This window comes from Macaca thibetana, chromosome 4, assembly GCF_024542745.1.
Source record: "Macaca thibetana thibetana isolate TM-01 chromosome 4, ASM2454274v1, whole genome shotgun sequence".
NCBI classification, from domain to species: Eukaryota; Metazoa; Chordata; class Mammalia; order Primates; family Cercopithecidae; genus Macaca; species Macaca thibetana.
The window spans coordinates 29688206-29709551 of NC_065581.1; the positions used below are offsets into that span (position 1 = coordinate 29688206).

The following is a 21346-nucleotide window of genomic DNA, read 5'->3' on the forward strand; positions in this document are numbered from 1 at the left end:
CTCATGGGGATGGATCCTCCATGAATGGCTTAGAACCATCTCTTTGGTGCTGTTCTTGTGATAGTTCTCACAAGATCTGGTGTTTGAAAGTGTGTGGCACCTCCCTGTTCTCTCTCCCTCCTGCTCCAGGCAAGTCAGTCATGCCTGCTTCCCCTTAGCCTTTCAGCATGATTGAAAGTTTTCTGAGGCCCTCTCAAAAGTTGAGCAGATGCCAGAATCATACTCCTGTATAGCCTGCAGAACCATGAGCCAATTTAAACCTCTTTATAAATTACCAGCTCTGTGGTATTTCTTTTTTTAATTATTATTATACTTTAAGTGTGCACAGTGTGTAGGTTCCTTACATATATAAACATGTTCCATGTTGGTGTGCTGTACCCATTAATTCATCATTTATATTAGGTATATCTCCTCATGCTATCCCTCCCTGATCCCCCAACCCCATGACAGGCCCCACTGTGTGACATGCCCCTTCCTGTGTCCAAGTGATCTCATTGTTCAGTTCCCACCTGTGAGTGAGAACATTGGGTGTTTGGTTTTCTGTCCTTGCGATAGTTTGCTCAGAATGATGGTTTCTAGCTTCATCCATGTCCCTACAAAGGACAGTAACTCATACATTTTTATGGCTGCATAGTATTGCATGGTGTATATGTGCCACATTTTCTTAATCTAGTCTATCATTGATGGGCATTTGGGTTGGTTCCAAGTCTTTGCTATTGTGAATAGTGCCGCAATAGACATACATGTGCATGTGTCTTTATAGCAGCATGATTCATAATCCTTTGGGTATACACCCAGTAATGAGATGGCTGGGTGTAATGGTATTTCTAGTTCTAGATCCTTGAGGAACTGCCACACTGCTTTCCACAATGGTTGAACTGGTTTACACTCCCACCAACAGTGTGAAAGTGTTCCTATTTCTCCACATCCTCTCCAGCCCCTGTTTTTTCCTAACTTTTTTCTCTGATGGCCAGTGATGATGAGCATTTTTTCATATATCTGTTGGCTACATAAATGTCTTGTTTTGAGAAGTGTCTGTTAATATCCTTTGCCCACTTTTTGATGGGGTTGTTTGATTTTTTCTTGTAAATTTGTTTAAGTTCTTTGTAGATTCTGGATATTAGCCCTTTGTCCGATGGGTAGATTGTAAACATTTTCTCCCATTCTGTAGGTTGCCTGTTCACTCTGATGGTAGTTTCTTTTGCTGGGCAGAAGCTCTTTAGTTTAATTAGATCCCATTTGTCAATTTGGGCTTTTGTTGCCATTGCTTTTGGTGGTTTAGTCATGAAGGCCTTGCCCATGCCTATGTCCTGAATGGTATTGCCTAGATTTTCTTCTAGGGTTTTTAGGGTTTTTATGGTTTTAGGTCTAACATTTAAGTCTCTAATCCATCTTGAATTAATTTTTGTATAAGGTGTAAGGAAGGGATCCAGTTTCAGCATTCTACATATGGCTAGCCAGTTTTCCCAGCACCATTTATTCAACAGGGAATCATTTCCCCGTTTCTTGTTTTTGTCAGGTTTGTCAGAGATCAGATGGCTGTAGATGTGTGGTATTATTTCTGAGGGCTCTGTTCTGTTCCATTGGTCTATATCTCTATTTTGGTACCAGTACCATGCTGTTTTGGTTACTGTCGCCTTGTAGAATAGTTTGAAGTCAGGTGGCATGATGCCTCCAGCTTTGTTCTTTTGGTTTAGGATTGTGTTGACAATGCCAGCTCTTTTTTGGTTGCATGTGAACGTTAAAGTAGCTTTTTCCAATTCTGTGAAGAAAGTCATTGGTAGCTTGATGGGGATGGCATAGAATCTACAAATTACCTTGGGCAATATGGCCATTTTCACGATACTGGTTCTTCCTATCCATGAGCATGGAATGTTATTCCATTTGTTTGTGTCCTCTTTTATTTCATTAAGCAGTGGTTTGTAGTTCTCCTTGAAGAGGTCCTTCACATCCCTTGTAAGTTGGATTACTAGGTATTATATTCCCTTTGAAGCAATTGTCAATGGGAGTTCACTCATGAGTTGGCTGTTTGTTATTGGTGTATAGGAATGCTTGTGATTTTTGTACATTGATTATGTATCCTCAGACTTTGCTGAAGTTGCTTATCAGCTTAAGGAGATTTTGGGCTGAGACGATGGGGTTTCTAATTATACAATCATGTCATCTGCAAACAGGGACAATTTGACTTCTTCTTTTCCTAATTGAATACCCTTTATTTCTTTCTCCTGCCTGATTGCCCTGGCCAGAACTTCCAACACTGTGTTGAATAGGAGTGGTGAGAGAGGGCATCCCTGTCTTGTGCCAGTTTTCAAAGGGAATGCTTCCCGGTTTTGCCCATTCAGTATGATATTGGCTGTGGGTTTGTTATAAATAGCTCTTATTGTTTTGAGATACATCCCATCAATACCTAGTTTTTGAGAGTTTTTAGCATGAAGGCTGTTGAATTTTGTCGAAGGTCATTTCTGCATCTATTAAGATAATCATGTGGTTTCTGTCTTTCGTTGTGTTTATATGATGGATTACATTTATAGATTTGCATATGTTGAACCAGCCTTGCATCCCAGGGATGAAGCCAACTTGATCGTGGTGGATAATCTTTTTGATGTGCTGCTGGATTCAGTGTGCCAGTATTTTATTGAGGATTTTTGCCTTGATGTTCATCAGGGATATTGGTGTAAAATTCTCTTTTTTTGTTGTGTCTCTGCCAGGCTTTGGTGTCAGGGTGATGCTGACCTCATTAAATGGGTTAGGGAGGATTCCTTCTTTTTCTGTTGATGGGAGTAGTTACAGGAGAAATGGTACCAGTTCCTCTTTGTACCTCTGGTAGAATTCGACTGTGAATCCATCTGGTCTGGGACTTTTTTGGTTGGTAGGCTATTAATTATTGCCTCAATTTCAGAGCTTGTTATTGATCTATTCAGGGATTCAACTTCTTCCTGGTTTAGTCTTGGGAGGGTGTATGTGTCCAGGGATTTATCCATTTCTTCTAGATTTTCTACTTTATTTGCATAGAGGTGTTTGTAGTATTCTATGATGATAGTTTGTATTTCTGTGGGATCAGTGGTGATATCCCCTTTATCATTTTTTATTGCATCTATTTGAATCTTCTCTCTTTTCTTCTTTATTAGTCTTGCTAGCGGTCTATCAATTTTGTTGATCTTTTCAAAACACCAACTCCTGGGATCATTGATTTTTTTGAAGGGATTTTTGTGTCTCTATCTCCTTCAGTTCTGCTCTGATCTTAGTTATTTCTTGCCTTCTGCTAGCTTTTGAATGTGTTTGCTCTTGCTTCTCTAGTTCTTTTAATTGTGATGTTAAGGTGTCGATTTTAGATCTTTCCTGCTCTCTCTTGTGGGCACTTGGTGCTATAAATTTCCCTCTACGCACTGCTTTATATGTGTTCCAGAGATTCTGGTGTGTTGTGTCTTTGTTCTCATTGGTTTCAAAGAACATCTTTATTTCTGCCCTCATTTCGTTATGTACCCAGTAGTCATTCAGGAGCAGGTTGTTCAGTTTCCATGTAGTTGTCTGTTTTGAGTGAGTTTCTTAATCCTAAGTTCTAGTTTGACTGCACTGTGGCCTGAGAGACAGTTTGCTATAATTTCTGTTCTTTTGCATTTGCTGAGGAGTGCTTTACTTCCAACTATGTGGACAATTTTGGAATAAGTGTGATGTCGTGCTGAGAAGAATGTATATTCTGTTGATTTGGGGTGGAGAGCTCTGTAAATGTCTATTAGGTCCGCTTGGTGCAGAGTTGAGTTCATTTCCTGGATATCCTTGTTAACTTTCTGTCTCTTTGATCTGTCTGATATTGACAGTGGGGTGTTAAAGCCTCCCATTATTATTGTGTGGGAGTCTAAGTCTCTGTAGGTCTCTAAGAGTTTGCTTTATGAATCTGGGTGCTCCTGTATTGGGTGCATATATATTTAGGATAGTTAGCTCTTCTTGTTGAATTGATCCCTTTACCATTATGTAATGGCCTTCTTTGTCTCTTTTGATCTTTGTTGGTTTAAAGTCTATTTCATCAGAGACTAGGATGGCAACCCTTGCTTTTTTTTGTTTTCCATTTGCTTGGTAGATCTTCCTCCATCCCTTTATTTTGAGCCTGTGTGTATCTCTGCATGTGAGATTGGTCTCCTGAAAATAGCACACTGATGGGTGTTGACTATCAAATTTGCCAGTCTGTGTCTTTTAATTGGAGCATTTAGCCCATTTACATTAAAGGTTAATATTTTTAAGTGTGAATTTGATCCTGTTATTATGATGTTAGCTGGTTATTTTGCTCAGTAGTTGATGCAGTTTCTTCCTACATCAATGGTCTTTACAATTTGGCATGTTTTTGCAGTAGCTGGTACCGGTTGTTCCTTTCCATGTTTAGTGCTTCCTTCTGGAGCTCTTGTAAGGCAGGTCTGGTGGTGATAAAATCTCTCGGCATTTGCTTGTTGGTAAAGGATTTTATTTAACCTTCACTTATGAAGCTTAGTTTGGGTGGATATGGAATTATGAGTTGAAAAATCTTTTCTTTAAGAATGTTGAATATTGGCCCCCACTCTCTTCTGGCTTGTAGAGTTTCTGCCAAGAGATCTGCTGTTAGTCTGATGGGCTTCCCTTTGTGGTAACCCGACCTTTCTCTCTGGCTGCCCTTAACATTTTTTCCTTCATTTCAGCTTTGGTGAATCTGACAATTATGTGTCTTAGAGTTGCTCTTCTCATGGAGTATCTTTGTGGTGTTTTCTGTATTTCCTGAATTTGATTGTTGGCCTGCCTCGCTAGGTTGGAGAATTTCTCCTGGATGAGTGACGCTCTGTTGGCATGAGACCTTCTGAACCAGGTGCAGGATATAATCTGGTGTGCCATTTGCTAAGACCATTGGAAAAGCACAGAATTAGGGTGGGAGTGTCCTGATGTTCCAGATACCGTCTGTCATGGCTTCCCTTGGCTAGGAAAGGGAATTCCCTGACCCCCTGCACTTCCTAAGTGAGGCGATGCCCCGCCCTGCACCATGGGCTGCACCCACTGTCCAACAAGCACCACTGAGATGAACCCAGTACCTCAGTTGGAAACGCAGAAATCACCTGTCTTCTGCGTCACTCACGCTGGGAGCTGTTGACTGGCGCTGTTCCTATTCGACCATCTTGGAACCTCCCCCCTCAGGTATTTCTTTATAACAGTGTGAAAATCAACTAATTCAGAAAATTGGCACCAGAAGTTGGGTATTGCTATAAAGGTAGCTGAAAATGTGGAAATGATTTTGGAACTGAATAACAGGCAGAGGTTGGAAGACTTTGGAGAGTTCAGAAGACAAGAAAATGAGGGAAAATTTGGAACTTCCTAAAGATTTGTTAAGTTGTTGTGACCAAAATGCCGATAGTGATATGGATAATAGAGTCCAGGCTGATGAGGTCTCAGATGGAGACAAGGAACTTATTGGGACCTACAGGAAAGGTCACTTTTGTTATGCATTGGCAAAGGACTTGGAAGCATTGTGCCCCCTCCCTAGGGATCTGTGGAACGTTGAACCTGAGAGTGATGATTAAGGGTATCTGATGGAAGAAATTTCTAAGTAGCATAACATTCAAGATTTGGCCTGGCTGCTTGTAATAGCCTTTGCACGTACGTGGGAGCAAAGAAATGAACCAAAACTGGAACTGATATTTAAAGGGGAAATTTAATAGCCAGGACAATTCCTAGTGCAGCTGCAGGAGCAGGACCCCTGCCAGGACTACTAAATTGTAGAGCCACTGGCAATGTGCAACCTCAGCCTGGAAAACCATAGGCATTCAATTTTCACCCATGAGAGCAGCTATATGGGTTATGTTCAGCAAAACCATAAATGTGGGGCTACAAAAGGCATTATGAGCCCAGAACTTGAACCAGTCAATGTGCTCAGGATTCAAAATATAGAGTTAAAGGAGATTATTTTAGAGTTTTAAGTTTTAATCTCTGCTATGATGAGTTTCAGCCTGTGAGAAGACTGCATTCATTTCTTTTGGCCCATTTATTTCTTTTGGAATGGAAATGTATAAGAAATGTCTTTTCCACTGTTGTATTAATATTTTAGAGGTAAATAACATTTTTTAAAATTTTACTGGCTCAAAGCTTATAGCTTTGAGAACTCACCTTGAGTCTCAGATGAGACTCTGGAATTTTGAGTTGATGCTGGAACAACCTAAAATAATTTGGGACAATTGGGAGATTATTGTGTTTTGCAATGTGAGAAGAACATGAGCTTTGGCTGGCTAGTGACAGGATGCAATGATATAAGTATTTATCCCTTGATACCTCATGTTAAAATCTAATGCCCACTGTGGGATGTGGGGCCTAATGGGTGTCGTTCGGGTCATGGGGACAAATTTTTTATGAACAGAGAGATACTGCTCTTTCTCTGGAGTGAATGAATTGTTGCTCTATTATTTTCCAAGAGAGCTAGTTGTTAAAAAGAGCCTGGCAACTTCCTACTCTCTCTGTTCCTCTGTTACCATGTGATCTCTGCACATACCAGCTCCCCTTTGCCTTCTGCCGTGAGTGGAAGCAGCCTGAGGCCCTCACTAAATGCTCAAACATTTCCAGACATCAGAATCCTGAGACACATGAACCTTGTTTATGTAAATTAGTCAGTCTCTGACATTTATTTATAGCAACACAAAATGGAATAAGACAACGTTCTCATCACAGGTATGTGTCTCTGGCAGCCAGCCCCCATTCTCAAGATAACTAGGATCTGCTCAGCCAAGAATCCTGTCATCAGTATTCTAAAGACACTCTTATCACTCAAGAGTCTAAGGTTTTTAGGAGAAACCAGGGACAAAGACTACATGTTTTTCTTTGACCACATATCTTTTATAGGAAAAGGATTATAACAGTAAAGACATATTGGCATATTATCAGAGTCTCATTCAGTCATTCAAAATTAGACCAGTTTATCATCCTCTTGTATGAATATGTCTCCCAGAATGAAGTCATTCAGCTTTGCAGACACCACTCAGTCTTACCGGGTTCCAAAAACATGAATGGTCTCAGGGACATATGGCTTCTCCCTTTTAGGCATCCAGTATAATTGAACTAAGAGACAGTATCTTCTCTTGCTCACACTACTTTTGAGGAGATAAGCTAATATTGAATTTTCCTCACTACATAACCCTTTGATTTATTCACTTACCCTCAGCCACTATTCCTCTTTCTGTCCCTTTATATCAGTCTTTTCAGGTTTTGGAAGTGACATTTGGTTTGGCTGCTGTGCTGGTCTAGACTTCAGGCAGCAATAGTATTCTAGCATATCTTCCCTCAGTCTACTCTTGATCATAGAGGGTAGGTTACATAGGGAAGGAACTAGTTGGGACTATTGGACCACCAGGCTACATAGCTCTACTTACAGTTAAACCTGACTTTGCCAGATGAAATGAAGGCATAGCACAATCCTTGAGTTGCTTGGGGATTCTTACATACAGGTGTAAAAATACAGTTATGGTTTTTGGCCTAGGGATAATTCCTGTTTCTGGCACTTTTATTTACATCCCTATTCCTAGTACCATGGCATCACATATGAAAAAAGAAATTTTAGGTGAAGTGTAGTCATTACTCCAGCATCTTCTCCCATTAGGAAGAATGTATGTATAGTCATAATAGCATCATCCTGATCCATCAGGACAAAGAGAGGAAGCTGCCTAGTGGAGTCACTCTTGCAGCCCCACCCATGTTGACAGTGAGCACATTTATGGAGATATAAAAGCCAGTCCTTCGTGTTTATATTGCTCAACAATTATATTGGCAGTTTTTAGACAATCAGTGTTTCAATTGACCATTTCAATTTTCTATCAAAGTTTTCTCCTGAGGAGGACATCTCCCTGTGCATTGTTGGCTGTTTGAGGCTGTAAAGTGTGTTTTCCTGTGTAAAGAAATGTGACACAGCAGTCCAAATTGGTGCAATTTCTTCTTTTCTTGTTTTTCTATGGCCCTTGAAGCATTGACATCTACCTCTGATTGAGCATAGCCCAATCCAGGATCAGTGACTTTCCTGTCAAGACCTGTATTTCCAGCTACTAGGGAGGCTGAGGCAAGAGAATGGCTAAGCCCAGGAGGCAGAGCTTGCAGTGAGCTGAGATGCACCACTGCACTCCAGCCTGGGTGACAGAGTGAGACCCCATCTCAAAAAAATAATAATAATAAAATAAACAAGAAATAAAAAGAAAATTTCAAAACTGCATCAAAAGTAAAGAGAAAATCTGAATAGAACTGTACACTAAGTCAGTAATTTAAAAACCTTCTCACAAGGAAATGCCAAAACCCAAATATCTTCACTGGTGAATTCTATCAAATATTTCAAAAGCTCTGTCAGACAAGAAGAGAGGAGAGAAGACTTTCCAGCGCATTTACAGAACTGGCATTACCCTAATATCAAAGTCAGAGCAAGACTCACAAGAAAAGAATACCAGAGACCAGTATCAGCAATAAACACAAATGAAAATGTCCTCAACAAACACTGGCAGACGATAAAATGCCACATAAAAAAGGATTATACTCCATGACCAATGAGATTCATCCCAGGAAAATAAGGTTGGATTAATATTTGAAATCAATGAATGGAAAGCACTGTATTAATGAAGTAAAAGATATAATTATCTCAAAAGATGCAGAAGAAACAGTTGACAGGTATGTTAACACCATTCATGTTTGTAAGTTTCAACAAAATAGGAATGGAGGGGACCTTCCTCACTCTGATAAAGGGCATCTATAAAACACCCACAGCTAAAATCATGCTTAATGAAGAAAGACTGAATGCTTTTCTCCTAAGATACGGATCAATGCAAGGACGTCCAGTCTTCCACTTAACATTGTACTTCCACTTCCACTTAACGTTGTACTGGAGATAGTAGCCAGTGCGCTAAGGCAGAAAATTAAAAATTAAAGGCATCCAGATAAAATGGAAAACATAAAACTCTATTCACAGATAACATGACCTTGTCTGTAGAATTCACAAGCAGATAAAAGTCTGCTAGCACTAAGAAATGAATCCAGAAGGGCCCATAGTATATAAAATCAATATAAAAATTAATTATTAACATATTTATCTATACAAGCAATGAAAATCTCAACTTTCCTATCACAGTAGTTACCAAAAGGGCGAAATAGAAATAAATTTAGGAAAGGACCAGTGTTTGTTCACTGAAAATAAAAAAACATTACTGAGAGAAATTAAAGGTCTAAATAAATGGAGAGATGTGGTTGGAAAGCTCAATAATATTGTTAAGATGGCAGTTCTCCCCTAATAGATCTATAGGTTCAACACAATTGGTATCAAAATTCCAGCAGATATTTCATAGAAAACTGACAAAATAAGCCTAAAAATGTATATGAAAATGCAAGGGACACAGAAGTGCCAACACAAATTTGAACAAAAAAAACGGAATGTCATATAAAACTATAAAAATCTGGACAGTATGGAACTGAGAGACATAGAGATCAATGAACAGAAAGGAACAGAAGTGAAAATCTAGAAAGACCTTCTTACAAATTTTTTTTTTTTTGTCAATTGATTTTCAATGAAGTTGCATAGGTAATTCAATGTGACACTTAACACCATATAAAATATCAGCTCCAACAAATTAGAGACCTATAGAGCTAAAATTTATGAGTTAAAACTATAAAATTTCTAAAAGAAAATGTAAGAGAAAATTTTTTTGACTTTGGGTAGTTAGGCAAAAGATTCTTAGATAAAAACACCAAAAGCATGATCTACAAGTGAAAAAAAAAAAAAGAGATAGAGAAATTGGGCTTAGTTAAAATTTAAAACTTGAGTGCTCCAAAAGACGTAATTGAGAAAATGAGAAGACAAGCCATAGACTGGGAGTAAATATTTCACAATTTATTACAAATTACATTTGCGATGAAGAACATGTATCCAGAATATGTGACAAGTTCTTAAACTCAATGTAAGAAGACAAGCAACTCAACTGAAAGTGAGCAAAACATACAAATATGCTCAACTGACTTTTACAAAAGCACAAAAGCAATTCAATGAAGGAAGGAGAGCTTGCCCAACAAACGGTGCTGGAGCAACTGGACAACCGCAGTGGAAAAACCCTGAGCCCAAATCTCACACTTTATACAAAAAATAACTCAAAATGAATCACAAGCTTTAATGCAAGACACAGAGTTAAAATGGCAAACACTGAGCTGGGCCTGGTGTCACAGACCTGTACTCTCAGCTACTCGGGAGGCTGAGGTGGGAGGATCCCTGGAGCCCAGGAGTTCAAGGACAGCCTAGGCCAAATTTTTTTTTTTTCTAAAATAAATAATAAATTAAAAACTTTAAATTACAACCTTTGAAGAAAAAGTCATCAGAAATAAGACTGGACAAAGAGTTCTTAGACATAACACCAAAAGTATGATCCATAAAAGAAAAAGTTAATAAATTGGATCTTATCAACATTAAAAACTGTTGCTCTGTGAGAGACCTGTGAAGAGCATAAAAAAGCAAGCTACAGCATGAGAGAAGATATTTACAGACAACATATTCTGTAAAGACTTGCACTCAGAATGTATGAAGAAATGTAAAAACCCAACAGTAAAAATGAAATTCAAATACAAAACAGGCAATGAGCAAGACAGGAACAGACATTTCTCTGAAGAGGATAAACACCGGACTAACCAGCAAATGAAAAGACACTCAACATGATTATCCAGTAGGAAAAATACAAATTAAAACCACAATCATGAGAATGGCTGAAATACAAAATAAAGGTAACAACAGGTGCTGGCAAGGATGCAGAGAAACTGGGTTACTCTTATGTTGCTGGTAGGAATGGATTTTAAAATGGGACAGCCACTCTGGAAATGGGTATTGCAGTTTTCTTCAAACTTAACATGCAATTTACCTTATGACTAGCAACTGACCTCCTAGGCACTTATTTCAAACAAGGGAAAACTTTATGTTCACAAAACACCTGTACACAAATACTCTTGCAGCTTTATCCATAACACTTTCAAACTGAAAATAATGAAATTGTCTTTCAGTGGGTGAAGGAGACCTGCTGGTTGAACTCATAACTGAGTCAACACAAGTGCCCTTCCTCAAGGCTACCATCCTGCTTCTCTGTGTAGTAAGGGTTTATGCGTATTTCCCACTTTCTCTCAAATAATATTAAAGACATGTACTGAGGGATCAAAATCTAATAAACATAAATTTTTACTGCTCCATCAAAGATAATCTGAAGTGGGACTGTGGTTTGGAGCCACTGCCTGGTTCTGCTGAGGTGCTGGGTGTGTTACTTACCGTGGCATTTGCAACATTAATGGAAAAGTCAACGTAATGAAACAGGCAGATGGCATCTTGGTATTTCTGTGAAAACAGGTTTCCCTCCAGGACTCTGAAGGCAGCTCAGGGGACACACTTTCAAAATGGCAAAGATCAATTATGGTTCCTAGTGGGACACTAGCCTATTCCAGTTCAGCTCTCTCTCTCTCTCTCTCTCTGTTTTCCCTCATTCTTCCAACTTATAATTGTGTAAATTTTCAAATGTGCAAAGAATCTGAAAGAATAGTGCAGTAAAATTCAAGTTACCACTCTGCCATATTTGCTTAATATCTCTTTATATACATGAAAGCAGCATGTGGAATGATGGCCAATAGTGACCCAGAAGGGTAAGGGTGGTTGGCAGTGGGTGTATGATGAGAAGGGTTTCTTGGTGGGTACAATGTGCCCGGCTCCAGTGACGGATGCACTGAAGGCCCTGACTTTACCACAACTCAATATAGCAATGTAGCAAAATTGCACTGGTGCCTCATGAATGCATACAAATTTACAAAATAAAAAATAAAATAACATATCTCTTTATAGATACAGGTAGGTATGTTTGTATAGCATGTGTATTAATATGTGTGTGTGTGTATGAGTGTCTGTGTGTGTGTGTAGAGAGAGAGGCAGCACCAATGAAGATTGTGTGACTGAACCATTCTAAAGTAACTTAAACATAAAACACGCATGGATAAATGTGTCTGTGACAACAAACCTGAATACAAACATGAAAGAATATATCTATAAACACATCTCTGGATAGATAGCTTATGAACGAATTCCCTACCCCAGCTCCCTTACTGGTTACCCTGTGAACACAGGCAGGCAGGAAACAGGACCCAGCTAGGGTTCCTAATCTTTCTCTTGCATCCAGGCAGGTTCTGCATCTGCTACTGCTGCACAGAGGGCTCCCATCCCTGTCTTGGTCTGTTTCACAGGTGCTCCCCTAACTCTCTCTGCCTCCACTGCTTTACCTGGGTAGAGCTCAGGCTGCCCTGACCAAGAACAGCACCACCCACCTGTGCCCCCAAAACCAGGAAGTTAGGAAGAACCACGCAACAGGGTCAGTAACTATCCCACCTCCCCAGTCAGTCTGAACTGATGGCAGGAGATACTGATGCTTGCTTTACTCATCCTCATTCCCAGCTCATTTATTCTGCATTAATTCCGTTCACATGTCCCTAGCAGTCACTTCACCCCAGAAGCACTGACCTCTACTCTTCATAATCAGGAAACCCCAAAGCACTCTCCGTCACCTCCCGGATATCATCTTCAGCTCTACATCATCACATGTGGGCTCCAACTCTGCAGGGCAGATGTTCCCCGACATGGTCAACCCCTGAACATTGGCCCCAGATGTCCCCCATCCCTTCTCAGCCCTTTCGGTGCTGCTGTGAATCTGTTCTTCACTGAGAACTGGTGGGGAGATGTGGGGGAGGAGGGGAGATTTCTCTGTGCTGTGTCAAGGCATCGAAACAGACCTCTCCTTCTCTCCTGAACCTCACACTCTCTCCCTTCCCAGACACGTGAAATAAAACACAGACCAGAAATGTATATTTAAACGTTAAATATCTATAGTATAAAATATGAAGACAGAGCAGAATAGGGTAATGCAGGAGAGTGGAACAGGGATGAGAGGACCTCAAGGTGCCAGGAAAGCTGGTCCTGGCTCCCCAGGAGGAACCGTCACCAGGACACTCACTCATAAAGCTCATCTATAATAATACAATTACGGCACATGTGATATAGTAAAATATAACAACAAAATAACAAAAATAACATGGCACAGCTGCAAACACCTGATATATGGTAATGCTTATCATTCATCCAACCACAAGAAATAAATACTGTTAATTTCCCCATTTCATAGATAAGGAAACTGAGGCACCAAGAGGGAAAGTGTTGGTGAGACCCAGGCAGGGAGTTGAATCCAGGCCACCTGGCTGCAGAGTCTAGCCACCCTCAGTGGCACCAGTGAAACCAGGAGATGACATGGGAGACTGAAATCCCAGTTGTGCACTGCCCTGGTGGTCTCCTGTCCCAGCCAGGTGTTGATCCGGGCCTTGTAGGTTCCCATGCTCTGGAGAAAAGAGAGAAACAGTAAATGTTCCACTGGGTGCAGGGCGCTGCTTTTATTCCCTGAGGACTTCTCCCTCCTCAGTCACTCCAAAATCAGATTCACCCTTTCTCTGAGGGAAGATGACGTCCCCACTTTTTTCTCCCTCCCATGATACTTTTCCCAGCCCCTGCCAGTCCCCTGCCATGACTCTATCAGCATCAGCACCTGCCCTGTGCCCAGCACCCATCGCACAGGGAGTGAAAGGACCCCAGGACTAAAGAACAAGACCCAGGAGGAAACTCAGTGCCCTTTCCTCCTCCTCTCAAGCCTGACCAGCCCTGACACAGTGGGAGGCCTCTCCAAAGAGAGGCCCTGGCCCTATCTCCATGTCCTTCCAGTCCTGGGCTGGGTCACACACACACGGGGTCCTTCTCCCCTTCAGTCCCCAGGCCCTCCTCATCTGCGGAGGCACCTGCACACCAGGGCAGACCCTGCACATTGTGGGTTCTATCCTCCACCTGCAGCTCAGCGTTTCTCCCCTCCCAGCTCTGAGCAGGCAGCTTCTAATGGGAGATCCCATCAGGAAGCCCTGGAGCTCACAGGGCCAGCATGGAAATACGTGGCTGGATGGAGTCTGCACCTGACCTGATGCTGGGGACCCCCTTGCTCAAGGAGCCCTCCCCTCCCCATAACCTACACCTGGGCTGTGATTGCCCCTGCCTGGTGCACTCATCCCAGGAATCGCAGCTCCATCCCAGAACTGCTGCTTCGTGAGTCTGCACAGCCTTCCTGCCGTGTTCCTAGCAGGGATTCCACCCAGGCCACTGCCAATGCAGCTCACAGGGGATCTTCTCCTTCTCCTTGTGGAGTAGGGGGTTTCTTCAGACGCCTCATCCTGAGGCTGCCTCCACCCTCTGCACCTGGTTATTGCCACTGCCACAGCCACAGTCTCCCACATGGACCCTCCGAGAAAGGAAGCTCCAAATTTGAGCTCCTGTTCCACTCAACATGCTTTACAGCACCAGTATTGGAGGACATCTTACTAAGATTATCCAGCTGAAATTATGTTGATGGACATCAACATTTAAAGCAGGAATTTTGAGAAATTAACTTGTGATTTTCATGCCCTTTTTCTGGCCAATATTCCAGTGACCTATGAGGAAACCATTCCTGCCTACAGGGAAGCAAAATTGACAGTCCCTCTATGGGAGACACCACAGGTGAGAGCAGGGGCGACCACAGACCTGCACTACCCCTGCTGTGAGTGCCTCCTGGATGGGGCCCTCTTGCTGCAGGGCAGGGGATGAACCATCCCATCTGCTGAGGCCTGAGTGCAATTAGGTTCAAGGATGAGTCGCCACTACCCCACTGGCCAGACACACAGAAGTGGGGAAATGGCAGAAAGACTCGGGTTTCCTGGACACCCCAGCCTCTCACTGTCCCCTGCACTGCCTCTGTCTTTACAAAAACACAAACTTTCTGCTTTCTCCTCTCCCCTCAAACAACTTGACTGTGGGGAAAACAATTCTGACTGTCTCTTGTTTTAAACTTGCCAGGCAATGAAGATGTTAAGAAGAAAAACATTGGCTCAGGAAAGGCAAGGTGAGGCCACAAAGCACAGAACAAAGCCCCCAAAACACAGTCCCTGGGGATTATGACTCTGGGGGCTGGAAAAAGTAATACCTGGACATAGGATGAAAACAGGGAACCAGCTGCCCTGGCAGGGTGCTGGTTCCCACTCCCCAAATTGCCCAGGGACACCTGCTTATCTACTCGTCCATATCATCTGCAAGGAAACATAGGGCGGCAGGGGCCACATGGTGAGAACCTGGAAAAAGCACAGCCTTGAGTGACCCAGAGGACACAACACCGCCGAGAGAGAGCTCCCGGATGAGGCGCATGGGCAGCTGCACGGTGGAAGAGGATGGCCGTGTGCACTCAGGACCCTTCCTGATACAAGGGAGGACACAAAGGGAACTGCACATGCAGGGGGCCCTCAGTCAGCCTCGTGGGTCTTTTTCTTGGTGTCCTTCTGATGGCTGGAGAAACGGGGAGAGTGATGCAGAGAGCAAGGGACTAGAGGCTCTGCCTCTCCTCAGATTCCTTTCTAGTTTCTAACCCCTCACCAGATTACAGCTGCCTTTACTATTGGCTCCCTCTGAGATCGTGATCATTCAGGCCCTCAGTAATCAGCATGCAATTCCCAACATACCCACCTAGATGCAACCTGGTAAGCCTGAGAGACAGACTGGGGACGGGGACAGAGCAGGTGCCAGTCCTCACCTGCAGCAGGAGGAGGCCACAGCTGGATGTTCAAGGTCCTTGGCCCAGCCTTGGCTTGGGCAGAACTTAAGGGCATCAAAAATAAGCTACACATGATGGTTCATATTCAATTCTATGTTCCTCAGTATAGGTTCAACATGGACATAAAGAGACACATGGACACAAAGAGATAAAAAAGCAAAATGTACTAAGCCATCCCCAGCTCCTTCCTGCTTTCCTTTTCATGCACCGGCCAGATGCCGATCAGTTGGGGCCCCCTCGACGACCCCCTCCCCACCTCACCAAAGAATTCAGTTTAGGCTACCTTGAAATGTAGAAAATTGTACCCTTTCTTATCACCTAAGTGCAGCCATTAGGGCCATAAATTAAATGTTTAAGGAGTCCTGAGACAATCGCAATGCATTATGGGCTGCAACAAAATGCAGCAAAAAGACTCTAAAGAACATACTGGAAGCTTTAATCAAACTACAATAGGCAACATCCAGAAAGACTGTAACCCCATAGTACTCAGCTAATGAGGAACTGGGGGAGGGACGTGGGCACTAGGGAATAAATTTTTTGTTGAAAGCGTCCCTGGTGTGCCTGTATTCCAGACACCCGATATTGCAAAATTGTTGCTAAAAGTCTCACTTTCACTGTTCTCTGAGAGAGACAATTCTTTGGGTTTGGATGGGTGGGTTTGTTTCCTACAATCTAGTGGCCTGTATGGGGATCACTGTGCTTGCATGAAGTGAGACTTTGGCGGAAAGAGGAAAAGTGTACCACTGGATTCATGTGGCCCATTCTGTCCAGATGTCCAGGTTCCCCACAGAAGCCATAGACAAACTTGAAACTGTTATTTAGAAGACAACGAAAGTGACACAGGGAAAAACAGAAAAGCAGGCACCACGGCAACCAGGCAAACTTGTGCACAAGCCCAGGTAGGAAGATTGGACTATGAGCACTGCCTTGGTGGTTGGGCATTTTCGGAGGTCAAGTGTGTGTGACTGAGACATATCCTAGATATGAAGCGAGTGCGGAGACCCAATCCATGGTTCTGTTCTCCCAGGAAGGCCAGAGATGGACAAAGCAGTTACAAAGCAGTTGACTTGCGGGTTGTGAAGAGACCTCCAGTAAGGGGCATTGAGTACACAGGGGAACTCAGATTCGGGGAGCAACCGAAAATGGGAAGCAAGAATTCTAGGACTAGGGAACAAAGGAAGGAGGAAACCGAGGAGGCCCCCTCCAGCTTCCCCCTAGATAGTCCACTGGGGAGGATGTTACAGGCTTGGGAGAATAACACTGGAACCAGGAATAAGGAGAAACAAAAATAATAATAAAGTATTGCTGTTTTATCCAGCCTAGAGAGCCCATTCGTCAGTCTTTTGGCCTAAGTTTAGCCCAAATAAGGACTGTGTATGCCAAGCTTTAATTCTTTATGTGAATGATAAATCCCCATCCTCACAAGAGGCGATGGATTATGCTGTTTGTTGAATTAGTGAATTAACCCCATGTTTCCCCTTAAAGAGAAATAAAAAGAGCATAGTAAAGAGTCCTCACCCAATGAAAAGCCCTGGGATCCCCTAACACGCTTGCCCTCAGGCCATACATCTCACAAAGTAGAGGACAGGGAGATCAGGGGGCAACAGGAAGGTTGGAGGAAAAGGAATCTGGGGGTCATGAAGGAGCTAAACCCTTAAATCCTTGTCCAAATTTAAGAAAAGAATTAGAACAATGTAAAAAGGATATTAATAATTTCCCTATTCCTTCTAAACAGCAGGGGTCTAACATGTATCCTCTCAGAAAAGTCCCTATGGGACAGGGAAAAATTGGATTTGTGAGTACGCCTTTAGCAAGTTCTGAGGTTAGGAATTTTAAAATGGAAATGACGTCACTCTTAGAAGCTAGCTCTCAGTAAGGCTGCAGAGGGCCTGGGGGGCTACATAAGGAAAATCAGAACTAGGATCACAAACTCAAGTGACTACAGGGTCAGCAAATAATAAAAAGGAGGGCTGCAGGGCAGGATGGGACCTGTGGCGGCTGCTCAACTGTTCTTCCAGTGCCGGCACTGTGTTGTCAGGAATAGCAGGACGGGTCCCATCTCCGTGGCCTCAACTTTGCCAACCTTACAGTGGCTCAAGAAGCGGGGTCTCAGCCTGGCAATGGAGAAGGCCCCACCGAAATTTCAAGTCACCCAGCTCCACCCCAGCGATTGCTCACCCAATGAAAATGGACGCCTGGAGCTGAGGACCAATCAGAAGTGGGGAGGGTGGGGCCACATGCCGAATACAAAGTCCACAACCAATTACAGATTTCTTTGTTCTTTCTCCACTCACACTACTAAAAAAAGAAAAAAGAAAAGAAAAAGAAAAAGAAAAACGTCTTCTCAATTAGATAACGGTGACTGTAGTACAACCTCGTGATTATGCTAAAAGCCACTGAACTGTACACTTGAAAAAGGTAAATTACTAGGCACATGAATTATACTTCAAAAATAATAACGCCATCCAGAAAGCCTCTTTCGATTGAGAGAACTGCCTCCTCTCCAATACACATTTCTTAGTGTTCAGGGCACCTAGCCAGGAGTCCTCAAACCTATCTTCATAGAACCACCTGAAGAGTTTTTAATATCCTCGGTCCCAGGCCACAGCCAAAACCAATGGACTCACAAAGCCTAGGTGACATCTAAGCCTTAGTATCTTTTAAAGCTCCCTGGATGGCTCCAATGTGTAGTCGAGTTTTAGAACCACTATTCCAGCCCACGGTTTGAACATCCCGGATGGTACCAACTCAGCCTGCCTTCAACCTCATCTATTATCTTTGCTTTTTTTCTCTTTTTTTCTTTTAGAACGATCTGGGGGATCTCACTCTGTCACCCAGTTGGAGTGCAGTGGCGTGATGACAGCTCACATCAGCCTCGAATGCCTGGGCTGGAGCAATCCTGCCGCCTCAGCCTCCTGAGTAGTTGGGACTACAGGCGAGTGCCACCACGCCCAGCTGTCATTTACCATCTGGTGCCATCCTCCATTAGACAATGAACCATCTGTGATCAGGAACTGTGTCCCTTCCATCTTCGTCAGCCTTACAAACATATTTTTTAAATGGAACTCTATGATTACCAACCATTCTCCAAGACTTCTAGCCTACACTTTTCTGTAGATGAAAATGTCATACATCACAGAGTTTTAACAATTTCTCAGTTTTTCCATACATATTCACTGATTATTTATTTCAATCATCATAATTTATTGAGCACAGCAGGGACTGGGGTCCTGTCCCCACCTTAGAGGGATTATTTACACTGCTAAAGGTCACAAGGGTAGTGAGGGAAAGAGAGGGAGATGGACCCAGGTCTCCTGACACCGGTCCCAAGTCCTTCCCTCCACAGTGTCTACCCTCTGTCAAGGACTTTTTCTCCCTGCGCCAGGTCCAGCAAAGGGTCTCATTTAGCTCACCCCCAAAAAGACTTTTAATACTTCAATGACGATGATGATAATAATAATATGTAAAGCTTGTTCCAACGCATTTAGATGTGATCGCGACAAGACAAGAAGCCAATCCCTCCCTTTATGGGGTAGGGGAGGCCGTGATGATCTTGGACTTCCGGTGAGCCGCTCCCCAGGGTCTAGGCCTGGCTGCCCCTCCCCAACCAAACCTCCCAGCTCTTTTCTGCCCAAAGCCCTCCCCCTCTACCCAACCTCCAGCTGCTTCTTCCCAGGCCCATCAACTACGTTTTCTCCCTCAGCTCTCGCCTTAGATCCCTGGACTTACCAGCACACAGGCGATTTTCTCCTCGTAGACTTTAGGCGCCACTGCTGGGTCCGGAAAAGAAAGAGAAACTGCCCAGCACGGTCGCGGGTCGCGTGTGTAACTCAGGACAGGGATGCGCTGGGAGCCCGCGCGCGTTTTGAATTCTGCGGCCCGGAGTTCACTGCGAGGACTGGCATCACCCGTCACCCCGCCCCGGGCTACGGAAAACGAAACGTGTTTACTGATATAGAAACGGAATAACGGCGCTGCGGGCTGGGGAGGGCGGAGCTGCCTTCAGGCTTCTGGTCTCCAGCTGCGGGTCACTCACACCTGCCGCTGTGAAATGCAGACCCGCGGGGCAGGAATTCCGAGTCCGGGCTGGAGCGCGATCTGGAATCTGACTCGCTTGAAACAGCACCGCGGTGGATTCGGAGCCGGGTGAGTAGGGAAATGCGCCCCAGTCCCTCCCACGGGCCGCCCACGGATTCCAGGATCCGAAAACGCTTCCTGCTGCTCCGCCACCCCTGGAAGGCAGCGCCCGCCTCTGGGCGGTTCTGATGGAAACGGGCTCCACCGCCCGCAGGAAAACCCACAACTAAGGGACCAGGAAAAAGCCTCTCAGGGTCCCGCCCCTTCAGTGAGGATCCTAATTTACACCCCGACTGTGGCCCAGTCACAGACTGGAGCGAAGGTCACCGAAATGATACAAGACCAGCCGGGCCCAGAGCGCTGCAGCTCACAGAATGCGGTGACGGCGCCACCTCGCGTCCCTTCCCTGACCTGCCTCAGGCGGACGCAGTGACGCGTGTTGCCTGGAGGCTGGAATACCGGGGATCAAATGCAGAGAATGGAGAAAGGAGGGAAGGATAGGGGGACGTGTTGAAAAAAGGAGGGGAGAAGGAGAAAAGGGGAGAGAAAAGGTGACGGCGAGAATAATATTTAAAATATATGGTTTTATTATTTCTTTTATTTTTGCCCTTTATCTAATTTTGTTATTTATGAGCATTTTTACCATAGCTATTTTTTCTTTGTGTGGGGATCTGTAAATATACAGCTCATTATGCTTATTTCAGAGCCTGCGAGATCAAGTTACAGACAATATGAGCTTCTACCTCCAGATGTGCCAGGGTGCATCTCTTGGGTACAAGAACAAGGGTTTGGTTTTGTTTTACAAAGTCAAAGTACAAATCTCAAATAGAATAATATTTTTAAACCGTCATTGGGCACACTTTGCATGCAATAAATGTATCTATTTGAAATGTACAGCTCATTGAGTTGTACTCTTTGGCTGTTTTACACACCCACGTGTCTGCTCTCACAATGAAGACAAATTACATTTCCATGGTGCCGTGAAGAACAGCCATGTAATAAAATTCCATGCAGTTGTTAAAAAGAGTAGGATGAATTTTTAAGTATTGCTATGAGAAGATCTGTGCCCAGCCTACTTTTACCCATTTTTAAAAGGACAAGGATATATGGAATTATAATGCCAGTAATACCACTTAGATAATATATTTTTTAAGTAGGAGAAAACCTTAAAATTACTCACCAAAATTTTGACAGGGACTGGGATAACTTTGTGACTTTCAGTTTCTCTGAAATGTTGGCATTTTTTATTACAGTATAAACTTGGATTTTAGCCAGGCACGATGGCTCAGGCCTGTAATCCCAGCTCTGGAAGTTGAAGGATAGCCTGAGTCCAGGAGTTCGAGGCTGCAGTGAGCTATGATCTCACCACTACACTCCAGCCTGGATGACAGAAAGAGACCTTGTCTGAAAAATAAATAAATAACATTTAAAAATAAAAATAACAAACTTGGATTTGTATGGTGGTTCAGAAAGAATATTTGTTTGAAAAATGTTATGAAGGTAACCAAATACAGGATTTTAAAAACCAAAGTGTTAATTAAAACCCAACTCCAGGAACTCTCTTTTAAGAGGACTTCATATTTTCATGGCATTGATTCCTTCTCAAAGTGCCT

The 21346-nt window shown here is 43.3% G+C and overlaps 1 protein-coding gene and 1 pseudogene across 2 annotated transcripts in view; both read right to left on the bottom strand.

The window, feature by feature from the left end:
• LOC126953102 (patr class I histocompatibility antigen, alpha chain G-like) overlaps window positions 1-21346 on the bottom strand; it is a 230601-nt pseudogene that overhangs the window by 172800 nt on the left and 36455 nt on the right. The window lies entirely within an intron of this gene.
• LOC126953165 (profilin-2-like) overlaps window positions 5976-21346 on the bottom strand; it is a 362177-nt gene continuing 346806 nt past the window's right edge. Inside the window, exon 5 of the mRNA XM_050788549.1 lies at window positions 5976-12373. The gene's annotated coding sequence lies outside the window, so the exon portion shown is untranslated. The remainder of the gene's footprint in view (window positions 12374-21346) is intronic.